Raw genomic sequence first — 24854 nt, 5'->3', positions numbered from 1 at the left:
TTGCACTTTGATGCAGCCCTCCTGCCTTGGCACAGGGACTCCTGTGAGGCGGACTTCCGACGAGGAGGTGGGATGCAGGCCTCTGCTTTTAACTTCCTCCGTGATCTATCTAGGGTTACCACGTCCCTCTCTGGGTGCAGACTTGGCATGACAGTGGTCTCCAGCCCCCCAGAGAACCTCATCGTACTCTCCCTCGGCTCATGCCCTTCGGTCTCTGTCCCTCACATGCCCCATTCCCTGCAGGCTTCTATGTCCCCTTCCATTTTGGTGGGGTACCTCCTCCTGGCTCCTTTGTGTAGACTTCTCAGTTCTGAGTAGCACCCACCCTTCCCTGTCTCTGGGTGACACCCCCTCATGGCTGAGCTTTCAAGGAGGAAGAAAAAAGTAAAGGTTCCTACTGGTCAAGTATATATTGGAGAAGCATCTCAAGGCCACTGTCCCTACTAAATCTCTTTCCTCTTGCGGTTGCTGAGGAAGTAAGATGTCAGTCTGAAGCAGTGAGTAGCCATCTGGCCAACATCTGGGGAGAATACGTGCGGGAGGTGGTAGCTGACGCAGAGGAAAGCAGAGTCGGGAGGCAGAGAAGCAACTTTCTGACGTGCTCGAAACCCGTTTATCACTGGGGTTTTCAAATACATGTTCCAATAAGTAAATGTTCCTCACTTTTCCTCAAGCAAATTAGAATTGGAATTTTATGTGTCGTTTGCAACCAAAAGAGCCCTAACTAGTCCAAGCTCTTAACACAGTGCCTGGTCCGTAGGTTCCTGCCAAATAATAACTATGATCATTATCATTCCTCTGATAGAGGAGCAAGCTCTGCCCACCAATGAGTGTAACACAGAGTAGAAATGAGAACTGCAGAGCCTGGCTCAGAACCTTCCTCTCCCCTCCCCTCCTTTCTGCTTGTTTGTCTTTCACACACACAGACACAGACCCACAGATGCCTCTGTACCACCCCCCCCTCCCGGGAAACCCTTAAAATTCTTTGAAAGCTGAGCCCACCCATCTTAGACAAATAGTCCCAGGCTCACCCCAGTCATGAATATTCTGATAAGGCAGCATTCACTGCCTTTTAACACAAGCAATTTCTACCCAGTCTGTACAGCTGGGAGCAGGTGCCCAGCTGCAATTCAGTTTCAATCCATTGAGCAGAAATTGAGCAAATATTTGCACTGCCTCCTTTGTCCTATGTTGCAGGCTTAGAGAAAAAAAAATGAGCTACTGCTCCCACCCTTAAAGGGACTTGACTATTAGGAGAAGACAAAGAGTCTAGGAGAGAGATTAAGCAGAGAGTCCTTTGGGGAAGGGGTGGGGAGGTTTGTCTGCACTAGGTTCTAAGTTCCAAACACCTGTATTGCCCACAGTCCTGCCCTACAACTGAATTACACATCCACGGAAAACAGTTTTTGTACCCTCCACGATATAAAGATTACAAATATATTTTTAAAATTCTATTTACTTTGGGTTTTGTTTCTCTGATTATAAAAGAAGTGCCCATTTGCTGTAGAAACTTGGAAAAATACAAAATACCCAAAAATAAAGATGAAAATGAAAATCATCCATAATAGGTTTGTACCAATTAATGTAGTAGAGAAGATCTAAGGAGAGAAGACAGTTCCACTCGCTCTTCAACTCCACTGCTGCCATCCCCAGCACCTCAGGAGAGGTAAATATCTTGTTAACAGGCTTACGGGCATTTCTTGGGTTCTTGCAGAAATGCTGCACTCTCCCTAACACATGGATATTTATATAAAGAAATCCTTCAATTTAACAACAGAAATGAGCAAAAGACTTGTATATCCTCTCCAAAGAGGACATACAAATGGCAAGAAAGCATGCAAAGCTCCTCATCATCATTAGTCATATAGGGAAATGCAAATCAAAACCAAAATGAGAAGAAAAAAAAAGGGGCCACCATTTCACACATTATATACAGAACGACCGCTATTAGAAATATATAACAAGTGTTAGAGAGGATGTGGAGAAATAGAACATTCATCCGTTGCCGATGGCAATGTAAAATGGTGTAGCTGCTGTGGAAGACAGTTTGGTGGTTCCTCAGAAAGTTAAGTGTGGAATTACCATATGACCCGGCAATCCCACTGTTAGGTAGACACCCAAAAGAAGTGAAAGCAGAGACCCGAAAAGATTTGCACACCAAAGTTCATAGCACCAATAAAATTGCCAAAAGATGGAAACAACCTAAGCGCCCATCAACTGATGAATGGATAAATAAAATGTGGTATGTACGTACAATGGGATATTATTCACCCATGAAAAGGGATGAAGTGCTGATACACACGGCAAGGTGGATGAACCTTGGAGACATCAAGCTGAGTGAAATAAGCCAGAAACTAAAGGACGAATATTGTATAATCACACTGATTTGAAATAATTATAATAAGCAAACTCTTAGAGTCAGAATCTAGAATACAGGTTACCAGGGAACAGGGGAGGGATAGGGAATGGGTAGTTAAGGGTTCAAACGTACAGGGCTCCTATTTGGAATAATGGAAATGTTTTGGTTATGAATGGTGGTGATGCTAGCACATCACTGAATGTAATTAACAGCACTGAAATATGTATCTGAATGTGATAAAAAGGGGAAATGTTAAATTGTATATATGGTAACTGAATAAAAAATATTTTTAATCTGTATGCTACACAGAGAACCCTAAATTAAATCGTGGACTATAGTTAACAGTACAATTATTAAAATGTGCTGTTATCAATTGTAGTAAATGTTCCACACCAATGAAAGGTGTTAATAATAGAGTGATCTGTGGGACTCCTGTACTTTATACAGGATTGTACTGTAAACCCACAAGTTTTCTAATATAGGAAGAAGGAGGAAAAGAAGAAGAAACAAGACACAGCCCTGGCCTCCCAGCGCGGGGTGGTCTGATCTCCATTCTTTACAGGTGCATGATTCATTTTACGTACTACCCAAGGCAATCGCTTCTCCCCTCCCCAGCAGGCTCATTATGCAAGTTCCTTGCCGGAGAGCAACTAAGGAAGGCAAACTCATTTGATGATCTATCTGGGAGAAATGTAATTAGAAAGGCAAATCTGCAAGGGCAGAACACAAAGCAGCCATGTTAAATAAAAATACGAAGCTCCAAGCCTGACCTTGAGTCAAAAATCACAAACAACTGCAGTCATTTGCTGGATCATAGATCTAAATATTCCTTTTTGTCCTCTAAACTCAGAGCCCAACCCAAGGATGTTTCTAAGGGAAAAAGAAACAAGCAAGCACCAAATGAACGCACTCAAATCACATTTAGAAATCCTAAGAACAGAGCGAGGACTTTAGCTGTCTATTTCACCCAAAACAGTGCTTGGCACATAGAGATACTATATAAAAACTGAATAACTAGACCAAGGGCCAAGAGTTTACGCCACCCGTTTTGCAATGAGAGGCTCATCACAAAGAAGACAGGAGAGTGGGACCTTGGCGGAGCTTTCTGCAGTCTCATGGCCACCTAGAGGCAGAAACTGGAGTTCAATGAGGGTCTGTGAGAAAGGAGGGCCCTAAGTTACAACCCAGTCAGGACCCCAAACACAGGAGACGGAAGCTAGAAAAGAGCCTGAGAGTGCTACAAGTCACTGCAGCCTAGAATTCTGTGCCCAGAGAAAACAAGGATCAAGAGTAATCGATTTACCCCAAATCAAGTCAGAGTGAGATAGTGGGAGAACTGGGACTAGAATCCAGGCCCTTTTCACTCAACTAAGGTGTTTTCTTTACCGTCTACATATATATATATTTAATTTATTGAAGTATATCACTCACACATAAACATACATAAACAATAAGTGTATAGTAATAGTTGTGAACTTACAAAACAAACATACATAGCCTCATACAGGTCTCTCATACCTCACCCTACCACCAATAACTTGCATTGTTGTTAAACACTTTAAACTAATGATTAAAGAGCATTGTCAAACTATTACTACTAACCAAAGTATTTTCCCCCAACCCACCCTATTATTATTATCTTTATATAATTTATATATGAGCATACATAAACAATAAGTGTATAGTAAAAGTTGTGGACTTACAAAGCAAACATGCATAACATTATACAGGGGTCCCATACATCAACCCTCCACCAACATCTTGCATTGTTGTGAGACATGTGTTAAAGATTATGAAAGAATATTATCAAAAATCTTACTACTAATTATAGTCCTTATCTTACATTTGGTGTATTTTCCCCCAACCCATGCTATTATTATTTTTTAAATATATTTTTATAACAGAAGTTGTAAACTTACAAAACAATCATGCACATGTGCACAATTCCCAAACAATATCCATCTATATATCAGCACACCACACGGTGATGGAACATTTGTTACAGATAAAATAATATCATCTGATTGTTACCACGCCCATAGTGTACTTTTGGCACACATTCTCAATACTGCCCCATTATCAACACAGTACATCTTTGGCATAGATGCAAGCATATTACATTATTATTAATAACCACAGTCCATAGGTCATTCCAGTTATATTTTTCCCATGCCTCTCCACATTCCCACCACCCTGCAGTAGTGATATATACATTTGCTCTAGCTCACAAAGGACACTCTTGCATCTGTACCTTCAACCACAATTCTCAATTCACATCACCTCTTGGTTCATTGTGCTATTCAGTTCCTAGATCATTCTCTAGCATTCTGTCAATTGGCATTTACATCCCCAGACTACCATTTTTAGCCACATCCCCATTTATAAACTAGCTGTTACTATTTGTTACCATCCACTCTATACATTTCCACACTTCTACAGTAAAGCTAATTAAAATTTATACATATATTAACCATCAGTAGCCCATCTCAATCCTCCTCTTATCTCCTTTAAGAATCTACCACCTACCACCAGGGCTTGAAGATATTTTCCTACAATTTTTTCTAGAAACTTTATGGTTCTTGCTTTTATTTTCAGGTTTTTTTATGCATTCTGAGTTAATTTTTGGATAAGGTGTGAGAGAGGGGTCCTGTTTCCTTCTTTTGGCTATGGATATCCAGTTCTTTCAGCACCATTTGTTGAATGGACTGTTCTGCCTGAGCTGTGTGGTTTTGACAGGCTCGTCAAAAATCACTTGACCGTACATGTGAGGGTTCAAATTGTTTTGAACAATAAATTTGGTTCCATTGGTCTATGCGTCTGTGTTTATGCCAGTACCATGCTGTTTTTACCATATAGCTAGGTAACAATTTAAAGTCTGGAGCTAAGAGTTTACTTTTCCTTTTTAAGATATTTCCGGCTATTCAGAACCCCATACCCTTTCTAATAAATTTGATAATTGTGTTTTCAATTTTTTAAAAAATGCTGGTGGAATTGTTATCGGGATTGCATTGAATCTGTATCAGTTTGAGTAGAATTGACATCTTTATGATATTTAGTCTTCCAGTGCATGAGCATGGAATGTTCTTCCAGTTATTTAGGCCTTTTTAAAATATCTTTTAACATTGAGTTGCAGTTTTCTGAATACAAGTGCTTTACATCATTGGTTAAGTTTATTCCTATTTGAGTTTTATTTGTTGTATTTTATTTTCCCCACTCTTTTGACACTATCTGTTACTTTTATTAATATAATCTTCATTTCTAGACACTCTTCCAGGCCTTTCTCTCCTATCTTTTCTTTTCAGGCTCTAGCACACCCTTTAGCATTTCTTGAAAATCTGATCTCTTGGTAAGAAATTCTCTCAGTTTCTGTTTATCTGTGAATATTCTAATCTCACCCTCATTTTTGAAAGACAGTCTTGCCGGATAGAAGATTCTTGGCTGAAGTTTTTCTCTCTTACAGTATTTTAAATATATCATACTACTGTCTTCTTGTCTCCATGGTTTCTGGTGAGAAATCAGCACTTAATTTTATTGGGTATCCCTTATATGTTATGCATTGCTTTTCTCTTGCTGTTCTCAGAATTCTTTGTCTTTGGCATTTGACATTCTGATGAGTATGTGTCATGGAGTTGGTCTGTTCGGATTTTTTCGGATGGGAGTACACTGTGCTTCTTGGACATGGATATCTATGTCCTTCAATAGGGTTGGGAAATTTTCTACCATTATTTCTTCAGATATTCCTTCTGTCACTTTTCCCTTCTCTTCTCCTTCTGGGACACCCATGACATGTGTGTTTGCATGTCTTTTGCTGTTGTTTAGTTCCCTGAGACCTTGTTCATTTTTTTCCATACTTTTCTTCATCTGTTCTTTTGTATGTTCACTTTCAGAGGCCATTTCTTCAAGCTCACCAATCCTTTCTTCTGCCTCCTCAAATCTGCTATTATGATTCCAGTGTTTTTAAATTTCATTTATTACACCTTTCATTCCCATAAGATCTGCTATTTTTCTATGTATGCTTTCAAATTCTTCTTTGTGCTTATCCAGTGTTGTCTTAATATCCTTAATCTTTCTAGCCATCTCATTGAATTTATTGAGATTTGTTTGAACATCTATGATTAGTTGTCTCAACTCCTTTATGTCACCTGGAGGTTTATCTTGTTCCTTTAACTGGGCCATAGCTTTCTGTTTCTTGGTGTAATTTTTTGGTGTAATTTCTTGGTGTAAGTTTTTGTTGGTGTCTTTGTATCTGGATTACTAGAGTATTTATTCTGGGTGCAGTTTTTCTCTTTAGTTTAGGGCTTCCTGCCCTTTCTCCCTTGCTGATTGTCCAGTAGGAGCCAAGGATGTAGATAGTGCTATAAGCAGTGGAGGCTCAAGCTGCCCTCATTGCTCCAGGGACCGATGAGGCTTCTCCCAACTTTCTCCTTTGGCAGGGGTAGGGACAGAGTCACAGCTGTGTGGAATAATCCAAGTCACGCAGGCCTAGGCTGTAGTTGCCCAGAGAGACTGATGAGGTTTCAAGTCCCTTTCCCTCCTGCCTGGGGCAGGGATGGAGCTGCAGGTGTGGGCAGCAATCTATGCAGTGCAGGTCCAAGATGACTGCAGTTGCCCCGATAGACTTCCGATTATTCAGTTTGTACCAGCTAAAGGTACCTGCTGTTCCTTGACAGGCTGGTACAGGGCCTGCCAGCCTCCTCCCTGCTAGAGGTGGGGCTGGAGCCTAGGCTAGGGCTGCAGGCCGATCTGGGTGAAAGAAACTGGTTCCTCCCGTCACTGTGATTTTCAGTCCTGACTTTCCCTCAGGCTGGGGGCAGAATCAAAATGGCGGCCACAAGCCTCTTTCCAACTTGGACAGATTCACACCCCAGCTACTCCCAGGGTCATACTTCTGCCAGCTGAGTCCACCAATCAGTAGCCAAAATCAGTGGCCAGCTGTCTCCTCCTCCCCTGTTTTTGGGAAATGGAGTGTCCAACTCCAGCCACAGAACAGCTCCTTGGTGCAGCCTGTGCTGCCAAAGTAGGATGATCACTGGCCTCTATGGCTTGGCCAGTAATTTCCTGGAGAGCCTGGCTCAGGTCCCCCCAACCTCCTCGCCCCCAGAGGTGGGGCTGGGGCCCAGGCCAGACCTGCCATCTGCCCTGGATGGGAAGAAGCCAGTCCCCACCAGCACTGGGATCCTCAGTCCGCCCCGCTTCCCGTGTGCCAGGCGCGGAGTTAAGATGGCGGGTCCCAGCCTCTTTCTGACTTGGACAGGCTCAAACTTTAGCTGTTCTCAGGATTATGCTTTAATCCGCTGAATTTACTCATCAGTAGCTGAAGTTGGTGACCAACTGTCTCTTCCTCCCCCGTTTTTGGGAAGCAGAGCTTTCAATTCCAGCCATGGAACAGCTCCTGAGGTGGCTCGTGCCTCTAGTGGAGGCACTAGCCTCGGGGCATGGAGCCTCTACTTACGAGTCTTCTCTGCAGATGGGCATCTCCTCCTTCCACTCCTTCAAGGATGTGGCAGGATGCTCTTCTGGCCTCCTGGAGCCCCAAACAGGTGCTTCAGCTAGCTCCAGAGAGCTCTGGGTGTTTGCTAACTGCCCTGTAGCAGGAGCTGACTCTAGGAGCAACTTGCTTCACCACCATCTTGCTGGTTCCCACCTGTATTTTTAAAAAAACCACTGAATAAAAAGAGAATGAAATATCTCGGTATTTTTCAAAGAGAAGAACAATGTTTTTCTTATCTTCAGTTTGATTTTTTTTCTGAATTGCTTACTGAATCCACCTGAGGTCACCCAGCCTCTCTGTATTTCCAGATCATTTATATTTAGGAACATTGGCTGACTTGCTAGGGTCCTGAGATCCTTTGGCTCTAGCCTGGGCCTCATGTTGAGCAATAGACCAGAATATCTAATTGCTTACTCAGTGATTCCCCCTGAACCTCTCAAAGCACCTCAAACTCCAACATGTCCAATCCGAACAAGAGCTGATGCTCAGAACTGGTGTTCCCAGACTTAGAGAATTGCACCTGCCCCCACCTTTCCTAGTCTGCAAGCTAGAAAGCTGTCATCCAAAGCACCCATCTCCCCCATCCCCCATACCTTTATCCTTTTTCTGAGGGCTGCCAATCATATACTTCTTTTTTTTAAGATTTCTTTATTCCCCGCCCCCCTTGTTTTGCACTTGCTATGTGCCGTGTCTTTCGGAGGCACCGGGAACTGAACCTGGGACCTCCGATGTGGGAGGGAGGCACCTGATCACTTGAGCCACCTCCGTTCCTTCCTTTTTGTGTCTCTCATGGTTTTTCTTCTTGTGTCTCACGTTGCATCATCTTGTTGCATTATCTTGTTGCCTCTGCCCATCGTGTTAGCTCACTGTCTTGCTCGTTTTCTTTAGGAGGCATCAGAAACCTCTGATCCCTGCTTTGTTCTGTCTCTCATCATGCTTTTCTTCTTGTGTCTCTTATTGCATCATCTTGTTGTGTCAGCTTGCTGCAACTGCCCATCATGCCGGCTCACTGTCTTCCTTAGGAGGCACCAGGAATCAAACCATGATCCTCCCATGTGGTAGGCAGAAGTTCAGTCACCTGAGCCACACCTGCTGCTTCCTAATCATTTACTCTTTATTCCTCCAATTTGCCCACTTTTGTCCTCTCCACCACCACCATGATACTCCACACCACTAATCTGTTTTCTGGTACCGTGGATTAGTTTGCATTTTCTGGAATTTTACAGAAATGACACCATACAGTACATATGTTTTTTTCCTGACTTCTTTCATTCAGCATAATTATTTTGAGATTCATCCATGCTATGCATGTATTGATAATTTGTTACTTTTCATTGCTGAATGTTATTCCATTGCACGAATCTATGACAATTTATTTACCCACTTACCTATTGATGGATAGTACTGTTTCCAGGTGAGATTTTTTCAAACAAAGCTGTATTTGTGTATAAGTATTGGTATAGATGCATGCTTTCATTGCTTTTGGGTTGTGACATGACCAGGTCATATAGTAGGTACATGTTTAATATTTGGGAAACTACCAAACTGCTTTTCAGACTGCTTGTATCATTTTACATTCTCACCAGCAATTCCAATTGCTTCATATGCCCACCAATAGCTGGTATGGTCAGTCTTTAATTTCAGCCTTTCAAGTGGGTGTAAAGTAGTATCATTGTGGTTTTAATTTACATTTCATGTTTAATGATGTTGAGCATCTTTCCATGTGTTTATTTGCCATCTGCGTATCTTTTTTGGTAAAGTGTCTTTCAATCTTTTAACAGTTAATAATTGGGTCATTTGTCTTATTATTGAATTGTGGGTGTCCTTTGTCGGATACACATTTTGCAAATATTTTCTTCCGGACTATGACTTGCCTTTTCATTTTTGTTAACAGTACATTTTGAAGAGCACATTTTAAAGTTTTAATGAAGTCCAATCTATCAATTTTTTTCTTTTACAGTTCTTGCTTTTTGTATCCTAGTCAAGAAACATTTGCCAAATCAAATGCGAGATTTCCTCCTATGTTTTCTTTTAGAAGTTTTATAGTTTTAGCTCTTACATCATGGTCTGCTGCAAGTTAATTTTTATATAAGCTATGAGGTAAGCATCAAGATTCATTTTTTTTTCATGTGGTGTCCAATTGTTCCAGCAGTATTATGTAAACATTATCCTTTCCCCACTGATTTGTCTTGATGCCTTTGTAGAAAATTAATTAATTTGTATTTGTAGGTCTATTTCATTCCATGATCTATATGTCTATCTTTACATTAATATCACTCTGTCTTAATTGTTCTAGCTTTATAATAAGCCTTGGGTCAGGTAGCATAAATCCTCCAATTTTGTTCTTTTTCAAAATTAAGTATTCTAAAACCTTTGCATTTTCATATCAATTTTTACCATTAGTTTGTGAGTTTCTACAAAAAATCTTGCTGGGAATTTGGGATTGCATTGACTGTGCAGATCACTTTGGGTAGGACTGGCATCCTACTAATATTGAGTTTTCTGAAATATGTACACCATATGCTTCCATTTGTTTAGGTCTTTAATTTCTCTCAGCAATGTTTTTTAGATTTCATTGTATAGGTCTTGCACATCTTCTGTTAAATTTATCCCTAAGTATTCCGTATTTTTGATGCTATTATAAATGGTGGTGTTTCTAAATGTCAATTTCTGGTGCTTTATGGATAGTAGATATAAATATAATTTTTTTATATTACATTATATCCTTCAGCTTTGCCAAACTTGCTTATTAATTCTAGTAGCTATTTTGTAGATCCCTTAAGATTTTCTACAGAAATAATTTTATCATATGTGAATAAAGACAGTTATACCCTTTCCTTTCAAATCTGGATGTAGTTTATTTATTTTTCTTACTGCACTGGCTAGAACTTCTAGTAAAATGTTGAACCTGAATGGTGAGAATGGAATCCTTACTCTGTTGCTAATGTGTAGAGTGAAAGCATGTGCTCTTTCATCATTAAGCAAGATGTTAACATGAGCTTTTTCACAGATACCTTTTAGCAGGTTGAGGAAATTCCCTTCTATTCCTAATTTGCTGAGGATTTTTATCAATAATGGATGAAGTCTGTCAAAAGCTCTTTCTCTATTGAGACGATCATATTTTTTTTTCTTTTTTATCTGTTAACATGATGAATTACCCTGATTGATTTTTCTGAATGTGAAACCAATCTTGGATTCCTAGGATTAACTCTACCTGGTCATGATATATTGTCCTTGTCATATAATGTTGAATTTCATTTGCTAAAATTTTGTTAAGAATGTGTGTGATATTGATCTATAGTTTTCTTTTCTGGTAAAGTCATTTTCTGTTCTGGTATCAGAGTCATGCTGGCCTCATAAAATGAGTTAGGAAGTGTTCATTAAGGCCCACCTGGTTCAGTTCAACATACCTTAACTAAAAATAACATCTTCCAAAATAAAATCGTCCTATTCAAATGGGTTCACACCCACAGATTCACTGATCAGAACTAAGAATACATATTTGCTGAGGTATATAATTGAACCTACCATACTTGACATATAGTTTCCTTCATGCTTCTTCTGTTTGGGGTTCATTGTGGTTTTATAGTTTTCACCAAATCTGGAAAAATTTCATTATTTCTTGAACTATTTTTCCTGTCACCTCCCTCCTTTGGGGTTTCCACCTATATGCTTATTGGGTGGTTTGAAAAAGTACAGTACCATTATTATCCTTCTATAAAGTCTCTATTTATTCCATTATTTATATAATTTCAGGGTCGATTTTGACTGCTTTATTTTATTTTTTTCTCCTCATGGGACATAGTTCCCTCCCTTCTTTATGTAACCAGAAATTCCCACCTACCCTCCCTGCACCCACAAGCTCTGTTCACTGATAATCATTGTATAATTTTAGCAGGTTTACATGTTAAAGTTCTACCACTATCAAGCTAAAGGGAAAAACCCCTCACTGACAACATTTCATGCTATGCCTAACAGCTCGGGATCTCTCTCTGGAGGTCATTTTAAGAAGTCTTTAAGGTCCACAAAGAAAGAACACTGCTTGACTTCTGCGTCGTGTAGTCTTTGGGATATTTCACATTTTTAGATGATTTAGTAACAGCATTTAAAACTGAGAAGGCAAGAGAAGGAGAGGCAGCAGGGAACGAGAAGCCTCCAGAAGGGGGTCAGAGCCATCTGCTTCTGTCTCAGATTATTCTAAACGCAACTTTGCAGTGTGGGGTGTGTGCTCTAGTGCAGGACCTTTCTTGAGGCTTGGGGGGGTGGGGAAAGGGGTGCATTTTCTCTGCCTTTGATAGTTCCTGCTAAGTGAGGCAGAGCCTACATGGACTCTTCATCTGGAGCTCACATTCACAGTTCAGGACTCCAAATTCCTGCCGTGGCTTGCCCCAAGGTGGAAGAACAGGACAACACGCACAGGTCCTGGGCAGGCTGCCTCTTCAGCCTAGGTCTTTGCTTTACCAGGACCGTGTTCTTCCACAAGCCGCAGGCCTTCTTGGGCATATGCCCAAGTTAGTCACACTGGGTCTAGATGGAGACGTCTCTCCACACTCTTAGGAAAGACTCTTTCTCAATCACTTTACCATCCTTAAGGATCAGGCAATCTATAGGTGTTCCAATTGCACTTCTTTCTTCTCTTCCCCTGTCCCCTTCCCAGGAAAAAAACTTGGCATGTTATCTACACATCCCAGCAAATCTTCTCAAACCTGCTTCTCTGAAGGTCAGATAGCTCTGAAGAAGACAACTATATCAGAGCACACCCGGTTTCTTTCATGTTTCATGCCTGGTAATTTTTATTGAATTCCAGACATTGTGAATTAGTATGTCTTGCTGGGTGCTAGATATTCTTTTGTTTTTACAGTAATTTTGTACTTTGTTCTTGAACACTTAAGTTACTTGGAAACAGTTTGATCCTTTCAAAGCATGCTTTTAAGCTTTGTCATGGGGGACCAGAACAGTCTTTGGTCTATAGCTGGTTTTACCCCACTACTGAGATAATGCTCTTTTGAGTCCTCTACCTAATTCCTCACATATTACAAGGTTTTCCATTCTGGCTGTTGAAAATACTAGCGATTCCAAGCCCCATGTGAGCTCTGTGGATTGTTCCATCTTCTCTTCTAAGATGATTCTTTCCCTAGCCTTAGGTAGTTTCCTCATGGCATGCCCTGATGAGTAGAGCTGAAGACTTGAGGCTGGCCTGCAAATCTACAGCACTCTTCATAAAACCCTCTCTTCTACTGAACTCTGCCCTGTGAATTCTTGGAGATATTGATGGGCTCTGCCTGGGTCCCCCCTCCCTGTGCCGTGGCCTGAAACTTTACCTAGGCAGTAAACTGAGGCATTCATAGAGCTCACCTCTTTTGTATCCTCACTATAAAGCTTACTGTCCTGCATTACCTGTTGTCCAAAGAATGAAAATTGCTGTTCCCTGTATTTTATCACTTGTTTAAGGTGGCCATGTAAATTTGTTCCCTGTTATACCACCTTGGCTGGAAGCCAAAACACTGATTATTTTATTAATGTCTGTCACTCCCCCAGCAACATCAGCCCTTTGAAGCTATGCCTATTTCATCTTTGCATCTGTCTGCCTTACAGTCAAGCCGTAGGTGTCAGGGGTCTGCCTTTGGCTGGAGCCAGCAGTTGTTCCACAAGGAGCACAACAGTCGCATGTGAAGTAGGACATCATCCTGTGAACATCCAGCTCTGCCAAAGCGAGGTCAAAGCTGGAGCAGGGCAGCCAGGAGCTGTGGCTCTCCCAGACAGCATAAGACACAAAAAAGCAACATGACTGAGCTCCCATGCTCACCAGGGTAGAGGCAGTCTTATAGTAACCACAGACCTAAGCCAAGACATGGCGTCGGCTTCTCTAGAACTCTTTGGTAACCCTTCTGGCAGCAATAGAGCTGTAATTCTACCCCCTCTCCTGACACTGCTGCCAGTTGTGAGGTGGGGAATGGGTTGTATCTGGATTGTAGAACGTGATAGCTACTTGTCGTAAACCTGGAGGAAATCTACCAGTTTACAGACTTTTTTTTTTTTATTTTTTTTTAGGCAGGTGATCCTCCTCACCATATCCATTTTTTCCCCCAAGTGAAGTCCTCATCAGGGCTCCCAATATGTGAGATTAGTTCTGCTTCAGTCCCATGTTTAGCCTCCCAGAGCTTCTTTCCAAGGCTCATACCTTGCTAGGACACTTTCTTGTCCTGGAGAGAGAGCAGTTTGGACAATGTCACTTAAATGCCGTTGCTTCCTGGACTAGATTGTAGGAAGACTCTTTCCTGGAGGAACTAGTGTTCTCCTCTGTTTTTTCCTCCTCCTATTTCTTCTTGTTTCTGTATTCATCTGTTTTCTGTGGTTTGCAAGGGACCAAAAACCTCAAACGTAACTGCCTTTAGCACAAAACGGCAAGTATTGGATCAGAATGAAGCCAGGGCTAGCTTTGGTTTCCGGGCACGGCTGAACCTAGTGATGTTATCAGTGACAGGCACTTTCCACTTATTGGTTGTTCTTTCTTGTGGGTTGGCTTCATTCTTGGGGAGGCTTTGTGCTGGGATGACAAAGCAGCTCCGAGCGTCCAGGCAACAGCTTGTTAAGCCCAGAGGAGAGAGCAGTTCTTTGCAGTTCCAGCGAAAGTCCCAGAACTGGCTCTGAAGGCCTGCCTTGGGTTATGTGCCCATCCCTGAATTAATCACCATGGCTGGGAGAAGAGACAATCTGGAGACCTAATCCCACCCAATTCATAATGACTGCGAGTGGAAGAGGGGAGCAGTGTTCTCTCCAGAAAAGAAAAAAAAAGTGGTGTCCTCTAAGCAGAAGGAGGAGAAAATTGCTTGTTGGCCATGAAAATGTCACCGGATTTTCACTGTATACTTATTTTCGCTTTATGTCTTGCTATTTCCAAATTCACACCGACTCTCAATTCATACCTTGCTACTTTCTAATTTACATCTACTTCCAATTCACACTTTTCTACTTCCCCAAAAAGTCCACGTAATGACCCTCTTTTTCTCCCTCCTTTGAGTGATCCCTTGGGACCCAGCACACACTGGAACTACTTAAAGTGGTGCTGGGTGCTCTGTGGTGGTAGTGGGCCAGCTAGACCCATGCAAAATCCTAGGTGCCAGAGACCTGTTCACCTGCCTTCAGGGTTCAAATGGTCCCTGCCACCCAAGCGACTGAAGTAGGGTTAGAGGTGGCTGCTCCCTCAATGCCTAGAGCAGCAGCAGAGCTCACACACCTGTAGGGAGGAGAAGCTAAGAGGCCCTGGCCCTTACCTCTGCATCCTTCTCCCTACTCCTCCGACTTGACTCCAACGCCCTAGCTCTCTCCCTCGGATGTTCCGCAGGTTGCAAAATTGCCCAAAACAGAGAGGCTGAGTTGAGCCAAGACTGGAGTGGGAAGGGCAGCAGGCCGAGGACATCTGGGACTCGTCACTGTCCTCAAAGACCAGAGGTGGAGTCAGTCCAAGTCCCTTTGGGAGAGTGAGAAGCCAGCATGATGGCAGTGTGCAGGAGTGGGCACCGCATGGAAGGCAAGAGACCTCCAATCCCCATCCATTCATTTACTGAGTGCCCAGGACACGCCCAGTACTGTGCTGGGTACCTTGAAGATAGCAGTGGATAGAAGATGGGTGTGACCACTGCCTGAGCAGCCCCCAAGGCCTGCTTGGGAACACGTGGGCTTAAACAGGCAATAAAGTATAGTGTGACAGCCCAGCGATAGGAGCAGAAGGGGGATGCTGAGCAGGGGGCCACCGCCCAGCCTGAAAAGGAAGAGAATCTTCCCAGGGGGGTGATCTGTGCGCTGTGCGCTGAGGCTCTGTGCGCTGAGTGCGGGTGAGCAGAAGCCAGACTGGCTCTTCTCCTGGCCTTTGTCCTGGCAGGGGGCAGATGGGACAAAGTCACGTCGCAGTCCCCTTGGGGTTTTTGTATCGCCTGGTCTCTAGGGGAGGAAATAGCTCATAGATGGGACAGAGCTTCTCAGTTCTGAAGGCTGTGACTCTCAACTGTAGCTTGAAAACAAAGCATCGCCCTACATGCTCCTCTCTTGAGAGTAAGGCTCCCTTGAGCTGGAATTCGACGGGACCATCACAAGGGCTCTCCTTCACCAAGCACCTGCCATGAGCTAAAGCGTTTCCCCCGCACCATCTTTTTCACCGTCCGCTGGTCATTAGGCGTTTTCAGCTCCATTTTACAGAGAAGGAGCCGAGGCGCCAAGGGTTAAGCAGCTGCCCAGCGTCACGACTCCCTGGGCAGAGCTGGGTTCGGACGTTTGGCTCTGACTTCCGTTCTCTGACCCACCTCCCCACCCCCGCCCCGCCGCACTGGGCCCCTCGTTAAGCACCCGTCTTCATTCAGCTCCCTTCCTCCCAGGCAGAAGCCCCTGCTGGGCTTGGGAGAACCGGGAAGGACTGAAGATCTCAGCCAAGGCCCGGGCTGGCTCCTGGCCTGGTCAAGGAGCCACAGCCAGTTCTGAACCTTGGGAGTTATTTCTAAGGCCCTTCTTTAGGCTTCCAGTTCCTCATAAATTTTCACCCAGACCCCAATCAAAGCCCACTTTTGACTGTAAGGGATCCAGATGGCCCAGTCCTTTTTTTTTTTTTTTAAAGATTTATTTATTTATTTATTTATTTATCACCTCCCCCCCCCCGTAGTCAGTTCTCTGTGTCTATTTGCTGCGTCTTCTTTGTCCGCTTCTGTTGTTGTCAGTGGCACGGGAATCTGTGTCTCTTTTTGTTGCGTCATCTTGTTGTGTCAGCTCTCCGTGTATGTGGCGCCATTCCCGGGCAGGCTGCACTTTCTTTCGCGCTGGGCAGCTCTCCTTACGGGGTGCACTCCTTATGCGTGGGGCTCCCCTACGCAGGGACACCCCTGCGTGGCAGGGCACTCCTTGTGCGCATCAGCACTGCACGTGGGACAGCTCCACACGGGTCAAGGAGGCCCGGGGTTTGAACCGCAGACCTCCCATGTGGTAGGCGGATGCCCCATCCACTGGGCCAAGTCCGCCGCTGTGGGTGACCAGTCATTTTGAGTGGACACGGCCACTGTGCTTGCCCTCCCAGGCCATGTGGGCTGTGCCAGGCGAGGCCTTGTCCCCTCTCTGGGTGGAAAAGGAGGCTTGACCCTCTGGGGGTCCCAGGGAGGGATTTGGGGTGCAGAGACCTCGGCGTTGACTCCCATCTCTTTCATCGACAGATTAGAGGCCAAGTCTCCTAGGCCAGGTGCACACCAGGGACTCCCAGTGCCTGGGCCTCCTCGGGGTGGCTCTTCCCCCTCCCCAGCCAGGTAGGGGGCAGGGAGGCGGGTGGATCCTGGCTGGTCTCCAGGCCTCTAAGTCTCTTTCTGGTCACCCCACATGGTGAGGAGGAGAAAGGGAGCTGCCCGCCCTATGTCTGAGGTGGACGGAGGCTGCAGAGTCCTGAAAGGAGCCAATGTTCAGCCAGTGGGGGGCCACAGCATCTGGGCTGCTCTGCTGCTGGGCAAGGTGGCCCAGGGGTGGGCAAGAGGCAGGAGGGCCTCTCCAGGAGAGGAAAGGAGAGAGCCATACACGCGGCGGCCCCGGCTCTCCTGCACTCTGTTACCCGCCGCTACCTCCCAGCTGCCCACCCAGGACCAGGGCACCATGTGAGGCTGGAGGAGGGAGAGGCTGCTCCTCTCCACCCTGCCCGCAACGTCGGAAGTGTTCCGGAGCACCTGGATCGGAAGCGCCACTTCTAAGCCAGCCCTCTCCAGCAGCCGCCTCCCCGCTCCCGCGCCCTCCGCTCTCCTGTCCCAAGTCCCTGGGAGAGCCGGGACTGCCCCGCCGTGCTCGGCACTGGGTCCCAGGTGCTGGTCTCGGGTGTGGCTGGTTCCTGGAGCCACTGGCTGAGACGAGGACAGGCAAGAGAGGCCTTAGGGCGCGACGCGGAAGCTCTCAGGGCCGGGCCTGGGCGCGGCTGCCCCCATGCCCCGCGGAGGTGGCCTTCAGTGCTGGGTCCTGGGTGGCTGCTGCCTCATCCTAGCCTGGCCGTCCCCGGGGGCTGGGGGCCGGTTCTGACAGACAGCCAGCTCCGGCCCCGCTGTCCTCCGGGAATGTGCACCCCGAGCAGGAGGACAGCAGGGTGCACGGGCTGCGTTTATTCCCAGCAATGCGCTGGGGGGCTTAGACGAGCGGAAGACGGGCAGACGCAGAGGTGGAGAAGGGATCTGGGGCAGAGAGGAGAGACCGGAGGGCCGGCAGGATGACAGATGGGAGTAAGGGTGAGAGAGGGCCCGGGCCTGCCCGCTCCGTCCCGCTGGGCTGCCAGGGTGGCTGGACGGTGGAGGCAGGGGTACCCCCACGCGGTGGGCGACGCGGGGCCGGGATGCACACTTCTGGCAGCTGAGCAGCAGCCCCGAGGCAGGGCTCTTTACCAGCGAGGCGGTTCCTTCCCAAAGCTCCTGGGCTCCTGGCTGACAGGGCTCCTCCAGGCCAGGTGGGCCCCTCTGCCCGCCCACCTCCGCCCACTTCATCCCAACGCTGGCAGAGCACTGTCCTCGATTGGATGCTCACTGTGAACGCAGGGGTTCAGCAGGGAAACAGTGGATGCCGTTTCACGGATGGGATAAAAGGAAAGGCCAGAAAGGTTAAGTGACACTCCCAAGGTGACCCCGCCGTTTGGTGCTTGGATTTGCATCAAATGAGAGCTCGGAGCGGTTTCCCCCAGCTCTGTCTCGGGCCTCTCAGCAGCCTGGCCCTTTGCAGGGGGGTACTGGTGAGCCTGCGTGTCCCTTCCTACCAGGGTCCTCTGCGCAGGCTCCGGGCCCCTAAGCAGGGTCTGCACCCCCCCGGGGCCGGCGCTCCCCGGCTTCTGCTGCCTTGAGGGGCTGTGACTTATCACCGCAGTGGGCTTAGCTCCTCAGAAGGTCCCTGCATCCCCGAGAGCGCCTTGCACGTGCCTGGTAATCAATAACTATCTGCTGATGGAGTCCCTGTTAATGAATGAATTGATTGCTCAGAGCCTGCTCGCTCTGAACAAGAAGCCAGGGCTTTTGCCAGGGGAGGCAGCGAATTCTCAATAAGCCTCATGCATCCAAGCCCTTACATGAGCAAACCTGTAATCAATTTGGACCCTGTGGGTGGGAGGAAATCTCTCTGTTGTCATGGTGACCCTTCCAAAAAAAAAAAAAAAAGAAATTCTTCTTTAACAGCATCCCAGACATCATGACGATGAAGTAATAGCCCTTTTAAAATTGAATCATATTAATAAGATCTACCCCACTGAACAACGTGTTTCTTTTTTTTATGAGATGCATTATTAACTCAGCTAGCAACAAGCCATTATAAATGCAAAGTATCCATTCAGGAAGAACGGCACTTCCAGCATGGTATAAGTAAGGACACATCCCATCAACTCTAGAGTTCCTGGTGAAGATGAAATATACTCTGTGAATGGCGGTCCTTAGGTTGATTCTCAAAGGGCCTGGGCTGTGTGCGGGTCACTTGTCGCTGGTGAGCCCTCAAAACCTGGAACAGCCCACACAGGCAAACACCTGGCTGGCCACAAAAACAACAGAGAAGTTGGGAAAGGGAAAGGTTAATTTCACAGAAGTTCTACATTGGGCAAGAGATGAATAGCAAGAATCTCGAATTTCACAGCTTTCCTAGCCAGGTCAGCTTTTGACAGTGGGTTTAACACTACTTGGCATTTATTGAATACTGTGGCAGAGAGTCTCTAAAATGGACCCCACGGGTTCCCACCTCCTGATGTGCATGCCCTTGTGCTAAAATCCCCTTGAGTGTGGGCTGGACCTGGTGACCTCCTTCTACCAATAGAATATGGCAAAGGTGATGGGATGTTACTTCAGGGGTTACCTTACATAAGATTGTAACTTATGTCTTGTTAGCAGACTCTCTCCCTTGCTGGCCTCCATGGAGCCAGCTGCCACGTTGTGAGCTGCCCTATGGAGAGGCCCACGTGGCAAGGAACTGAGGGCAGGACCTGGCCGACAGCCAGCAAGTACTGAGGCCCTCAGTCCAACAACCCACCAGGAGCTGAGTCCTGCCAGCCACAGACGCTTGGAAGTGGGTTCTTCCCTGGTCGGGCCTGCAGATGAGACGCCAGTCCTGGCCAATGTTGTGATGGCAGCCTCACGAGAAATCTTGAAGCCCAGGACTCAGCTAAGTCATGCCTGGATCCCTGATGCACAGAAATTGTGAGATAATAAATGAGAGCTGTGTTAAGCCACTGCATTTGTGGTAATTTTTTACACAGCAAGAGATAACTAACGCAAGCACCCGCTACTGTTCCAGGTGCTGTGGACATACCAGTGAACAAGAGAACGTCCTGCCTTCATGGACTTTCCTCCTAGTTGAGGAGAAAGACAATAAATAAATGAATAAATTATTGCTATGAAGAAAATTAATTTACGGCGAGGGTATAGAGGAGGTGAGTAGTATTTTAAATAGGGTTGGTGAGGAAGGGTCTGTGAGAAGGAAGCATTTGAACAGAGAATGAAGAAGTGAGAATATTTGGGGGAAAGACCTTCCAAGCAGAGGAAACAGCATGTCCAAAGGTCCTGGGGTGGGCACAAGCTTGGCAAGTTGCATCCCAGTTAGCAGAGGGAGCATCGTAAGAGATGAGTTCACAGGGCTAGTAGGGCCAATCATAGATGACCTTGTAGGCCATGGAGAGCTTTGCTGATATTCTCCATGTGAGAGGAGGCCCCAGAGCCTCTGGGTGGGTGAGTGACGTGGTCTGACCTGTGCATAACAGTCTCTCTGAAAGGATGATCTTCTTGTCATCTCACAGCATGAATTGCACAGAAGCTACGTGGGGCCTGGAGAGCGACAAAGGGCCTCCCATCCATTCTTCTCTGGAGAGTTCCTCAGAAACCTTGAGGGACAGGTATGGGCATCCATCCCAAACTTAGCGTTCCCCAAGTTGAAAATTCTGGGTTGTGTAGCTGGACTTCTGTGTCCTTCCTACATGCTCAGGAGCCATTTGAGTGGAGGCAAGACAAATGATGAGTCACCTGGGCATGGCTTGGGGGCCCTCAAGCACAATGTCAGAAAGACCTTGAGTGATTGTGTGTTGGATGAAGCAGATGAGAAACAGTGCCTCTTAGATGCACACTGTTTACAGCAAAGGCAAGTAAATGTACAGTAATCTTTGTTTTACAGGCACCTTTTTGAAATTTCAGAGAAGGAAGATCCTAACAATATTTCCCATTAATTATACAGGACCCATTGCTGTGAACCTAAAATGCTTCAAATGTCATTAAAATGGTATTGTGTTTTGTTTTGTTTTGTTTGGGCGGCACTCTCTTTACTATGTTTTTTAAAAGGCCATATAAATATATATAAGTTATACATATTCACATACATTATTCATTTCTCAACCTTATTTTTTTTCTGTAAGGCTTGAGTTCTACACCTACAATATTTTTGTTACATAAATATAAACCTCACGGTTGGGGAGAGAAATATGTATTATTATCGCTGATGTTCAAGAAGTGAAGTGAATGGTATCTCTGCTTTCCTAGAGAGTTCTGCTAGCCTGGGCCACAGGGGAGGGGAAGAGCAGCCACCACAATATTGGAAGACAGTGACTGAGACCGCACCCTACCCTACATGCACGCACCTCATCCATCCATCCATATCCATCCATCCACCCATCCATTTAGTCACCCACTGGCTCACCCGTGTATCCCCTCATACAGCCATCCACCCATCCATCCACATATTACATCATTTATTCATTCAATAAATGTCTACTAGCACCAAACACGGCCATATGTTGCAAGAGGAAACAAAGACAAGACAAGGCAGACATGGCCTCTGTCCTCATGGAGTTTACTGCCTAACCTTTCCTATCCAAACAAAGTTGCGGGAAGCAGATTTGGCTCAACTGATAGAGCATCTGCCTACCACGTGGGAGGTCCAGGGTTCAAACCCCAGGCCTCCTGACCCGTGTGGTGAGCTGGCCCATGTGCAGTGCTGCCGTGTACAAGGAGTGCTGTGCCTTGCAGGGGTGTCCCTGCATAGGGGAACCCCACGTGAAAGAAGTGTGCCCCGTAAGGAGAGCTGCCCTGTGTGAAAAAAGTGTAGCCTGCCCGGGAGTGGCGCCGCTCACACGGAGAGCTGATGCAGCAAGATGATGCAAAAAAAAAAAAAGAGGCAGTTTCCCAGTTCCACTGACAGGAATACAAGCGGACACAGAAGAACACACAATGAATGGACACAGAGAGCAGACATGGGGGACGGGGTGGGGGGAGTGGCGGAGTTGGGGGGAGAAGGGGAGAGAAATAAAAAAATAAATCTTTAACAACAAACAAACAGAGTTGTGTCCCTTTCCCAAAACACCATCTCCACCACTGTCTTTGAGCTCTCATTTATACAGTCACATATGTGAGTCTTGCTGGGGAATGTCCAGGTAACCTTTGCTTCTCATTCTTGGGGATGCCGAATCCAAGACTCCCTCAAAGCACCCACATGACAGGGAGCCTGCCTCTAATCTCTTAGATGGACATGGTGAGGACTGACAAAGAGAGATCTCAGAATCTGATCTGAAGTCCATTTGGCACCTAATTCAGAGGGCAGCTCTTCTAAGTACCAATACTAATAGAACATAGCCTTCTGGGACAAATTCCAAATGTGTTGAACAATTATTACAAGTTGGCAGGACTGACTGGCGTGTTCTTATTTTCAAAAGTGCATGGTTCTTTCTCAATCCTCCTCCTCCACCTCCTCTGCCCTAAAATTTTTATGCTTCCCAAGATTATCTTCTCAGCCCTTTGGCAATGTGATCTCATCCACTTCTTTTACCAAATCTGAATCCTAATTCCTTAGCTCTTTACTTGTGCATCTATTTTTCTGCTGGACTCAGATACCTCACAGGACTGGAAACTCAGCCTGTCCCAAACCAAGCTCTTACGACAATTGCAATAGCAAGGCCTCCAGATGTCTGCAATCTGATGAATGAGATCCACGGAGGATGTCTCCTGGGCTGACTGGAGTAGCTCAGGAAAATAGCAGGTAATTCAGGGCGTGAACCCATCTCACGAAGTCAGAAGCAGGAAAAAAACCTGGGATTCAGAGAGACAGTGATATCATTGTCCAAGGAGGGGTGACCCCAGATAAGAGGGGTTCTGGGCAGTCCCTCCACTAGATAGGGACCTCAGCTATAGGGTGGGAGATTATTTTAGGATTCTCTGGTTCAGGGTCCATGCTTCCTGGCTTAGTTTGCCAGGCTGCTATGACAAATGTCATGCAACGGGTGGGTTTAAACAACAAGCATTTATTAACTCATGGTTTTGGGGCCTAGAAGTCCAAAATCAAGGCACCGGCAGGACCATGCTTTCACCCTGAAGTCTGTAGCATTCTGGTATGTGCTACTGCAATCCTTAAGGTTTCTTGGTGTGGCACCCCAGAAATACATGTTCTTACTCTTAATCCATTCCCAGGGGTATAAACCCACTGTTCATAGGACATTTTGATGAGGTTATTTTTAGTTAAGGTGTGGCCACCTGACACAGGATAGGTCTTTATCCTGTTACGGGAGGACTTAGAGAGAAAGCCACAGAGAGGAAGCCACAGGAAGCAGCCAGAAGCTGGAACTCAACAAACCCAGAAAAGAAAGGAGATGCCACCATGTACATTGCCATGTGATAGAAAAACCAAGGACCAAGGGCCACCCCACTGTCTCTGGGGAGAAATCACGTTGCTCATGTCTTGATTTTAGACTTCTCCTAGCCTCAAGACTTGTGAGCCCATAAATTCCTGTTGTTTACGTCAACCCACTGCACGGCATTTGTTTTAGTAGCTGGGGAATTAAGATACCTGGCCTGTGTCTTCCATCACAAGGTAAGCTCTCTCTCCTTATGCCTGCTCTTCCGGTGTCCCACTGACTTCAGCTTTTCCCTGTGGCCCTCTCTGACTTACGGCTTCTGGTCCTTCTCTTTATAAGGCCTCCAGTAATATGGGTTGAGCCCCCCTGACTCAGCTGGCCACATCTTAACTAAAAATAACATCTTCAAAAGATCCCATTTCCAAATGTCTTCGCACCCACAGGAATGTGGATTAAGATTAACATGCCTTTTGCTGAGTATTTGATTCAGTCTACCACACTCCCCTGTACAGGTGAATGATGGCTTTGCCTTCTCAGTTTTTTGAGAAGAATCAGGAGCCTTCCTGGCTCCAGGTCAGGATCCCACTGCTGTGAATACATTCCCTTCTGGGTGGGAGGGGTTACACTAATCCCCTGTAAGAATGATTGATGTGACCCAAATACTGGAGACATCCTTTTGATGCAGCCTGAGAACCCAGCCCAGGCCTAGTGCACAGGCTTGGGTAGCACAGGGAGGCACTGTCCATTTTCTAGGGCATTCATGACATCCAGTTGGCCCACAGTCATTCAAGGCTGGCATGACCACTTTCTTGCTGTGATTTCCAGGCCTGTTAGTGATGGTATTTCCCTCATCTGTTATCTTTAGGAGCCAACATTTCAGTAGCTAAGGTTTTCATTCCATTTAAATGAGGTTCACAGATGGGGTGTCAGTTGGCACAACTTTGGAAAACTGGTAATATTTACTAAAGATAAACAAATACCTACTGCATGATCCAGAAATCCCATTCCTAGGAATACACTCAAGAGAAATGAGTGCATTCACCTGGCAAAAGACATGTACAGGAATGGTCATTGCAACTTTACCCATTATAGCCCTAAACTAAAAACAACTCAAATGCCCATCAACAGGAGGACTGGCAAACTGTGGATACCCATATAACAGGATACTACCCGGTGGTAAAAAGGAACAAAGCACTTTACATGCAATATCATTGATGAATTGCTAAGCCAGAAAATGAATGAAAGAAGTTAGACACAAAAGGCTACATACTCTACCACTGGATTCATATGAAGTTCAAGAACAGGCAAAACCAATGATGACAGAGGTCAGAGCAGGGGCTATTGCCTGGGAAAGGGCACAAAGGAACTTTTGGGGAGCTGGAAATATATTTTATCACGCTGTGCATAGTAGTTTCAAA

General features: G+C 45.6%; 1 long non-coding RNA gene across 3 annotated transcripts in view; it reads left to right on the top strand.

The window, feature by feature from the left end:
• LOC101436566 (uncharacterized) overlaps positions 1–24854 on the top strand; it is a 35339-nt gene that overhangs the window by 3305 nt on the left and 7180 nt on the right. Inside the window, exons 2-5 of one of the 3 annotated variants that reach the window (XR_009185419.2) lie at positions 19718–20023; positions 20121–20256; positions 20620–20715; positions 22696–22844. This is a non-coding gene — a long non-coding RNA (uncharacterized lncRNA). Of the gene's footprint in view, positions 1–19714; positions 20024–20120; positions 20257–20619; positions 20716–22695; positions 22845–24854 lie in introns of those variants that run through there. The other 2 variants (XR_011648566.1, XR_009185418.2) reach the window with 2 other exon arrangements.

This window comes from Dasypus novemcinctus, chromosome 4, assembly GCF_030445035.2.
Source record: "Dasypus novemcinctus isolate mDasNov1 chromosome 4, mDasNov1.1.hap2, whole genome shotgun sequence".
NCBI lineage: Eukaryota > Metazoa > Chordata > Mammalia > Cingulata > Dasypodidae > Dasypus > Dasypus novemcinctus.
Note: the sequence above shows the minus strand (reverse complement) of the source record. Positions and strands in the feature narration are given on the sequence as shown.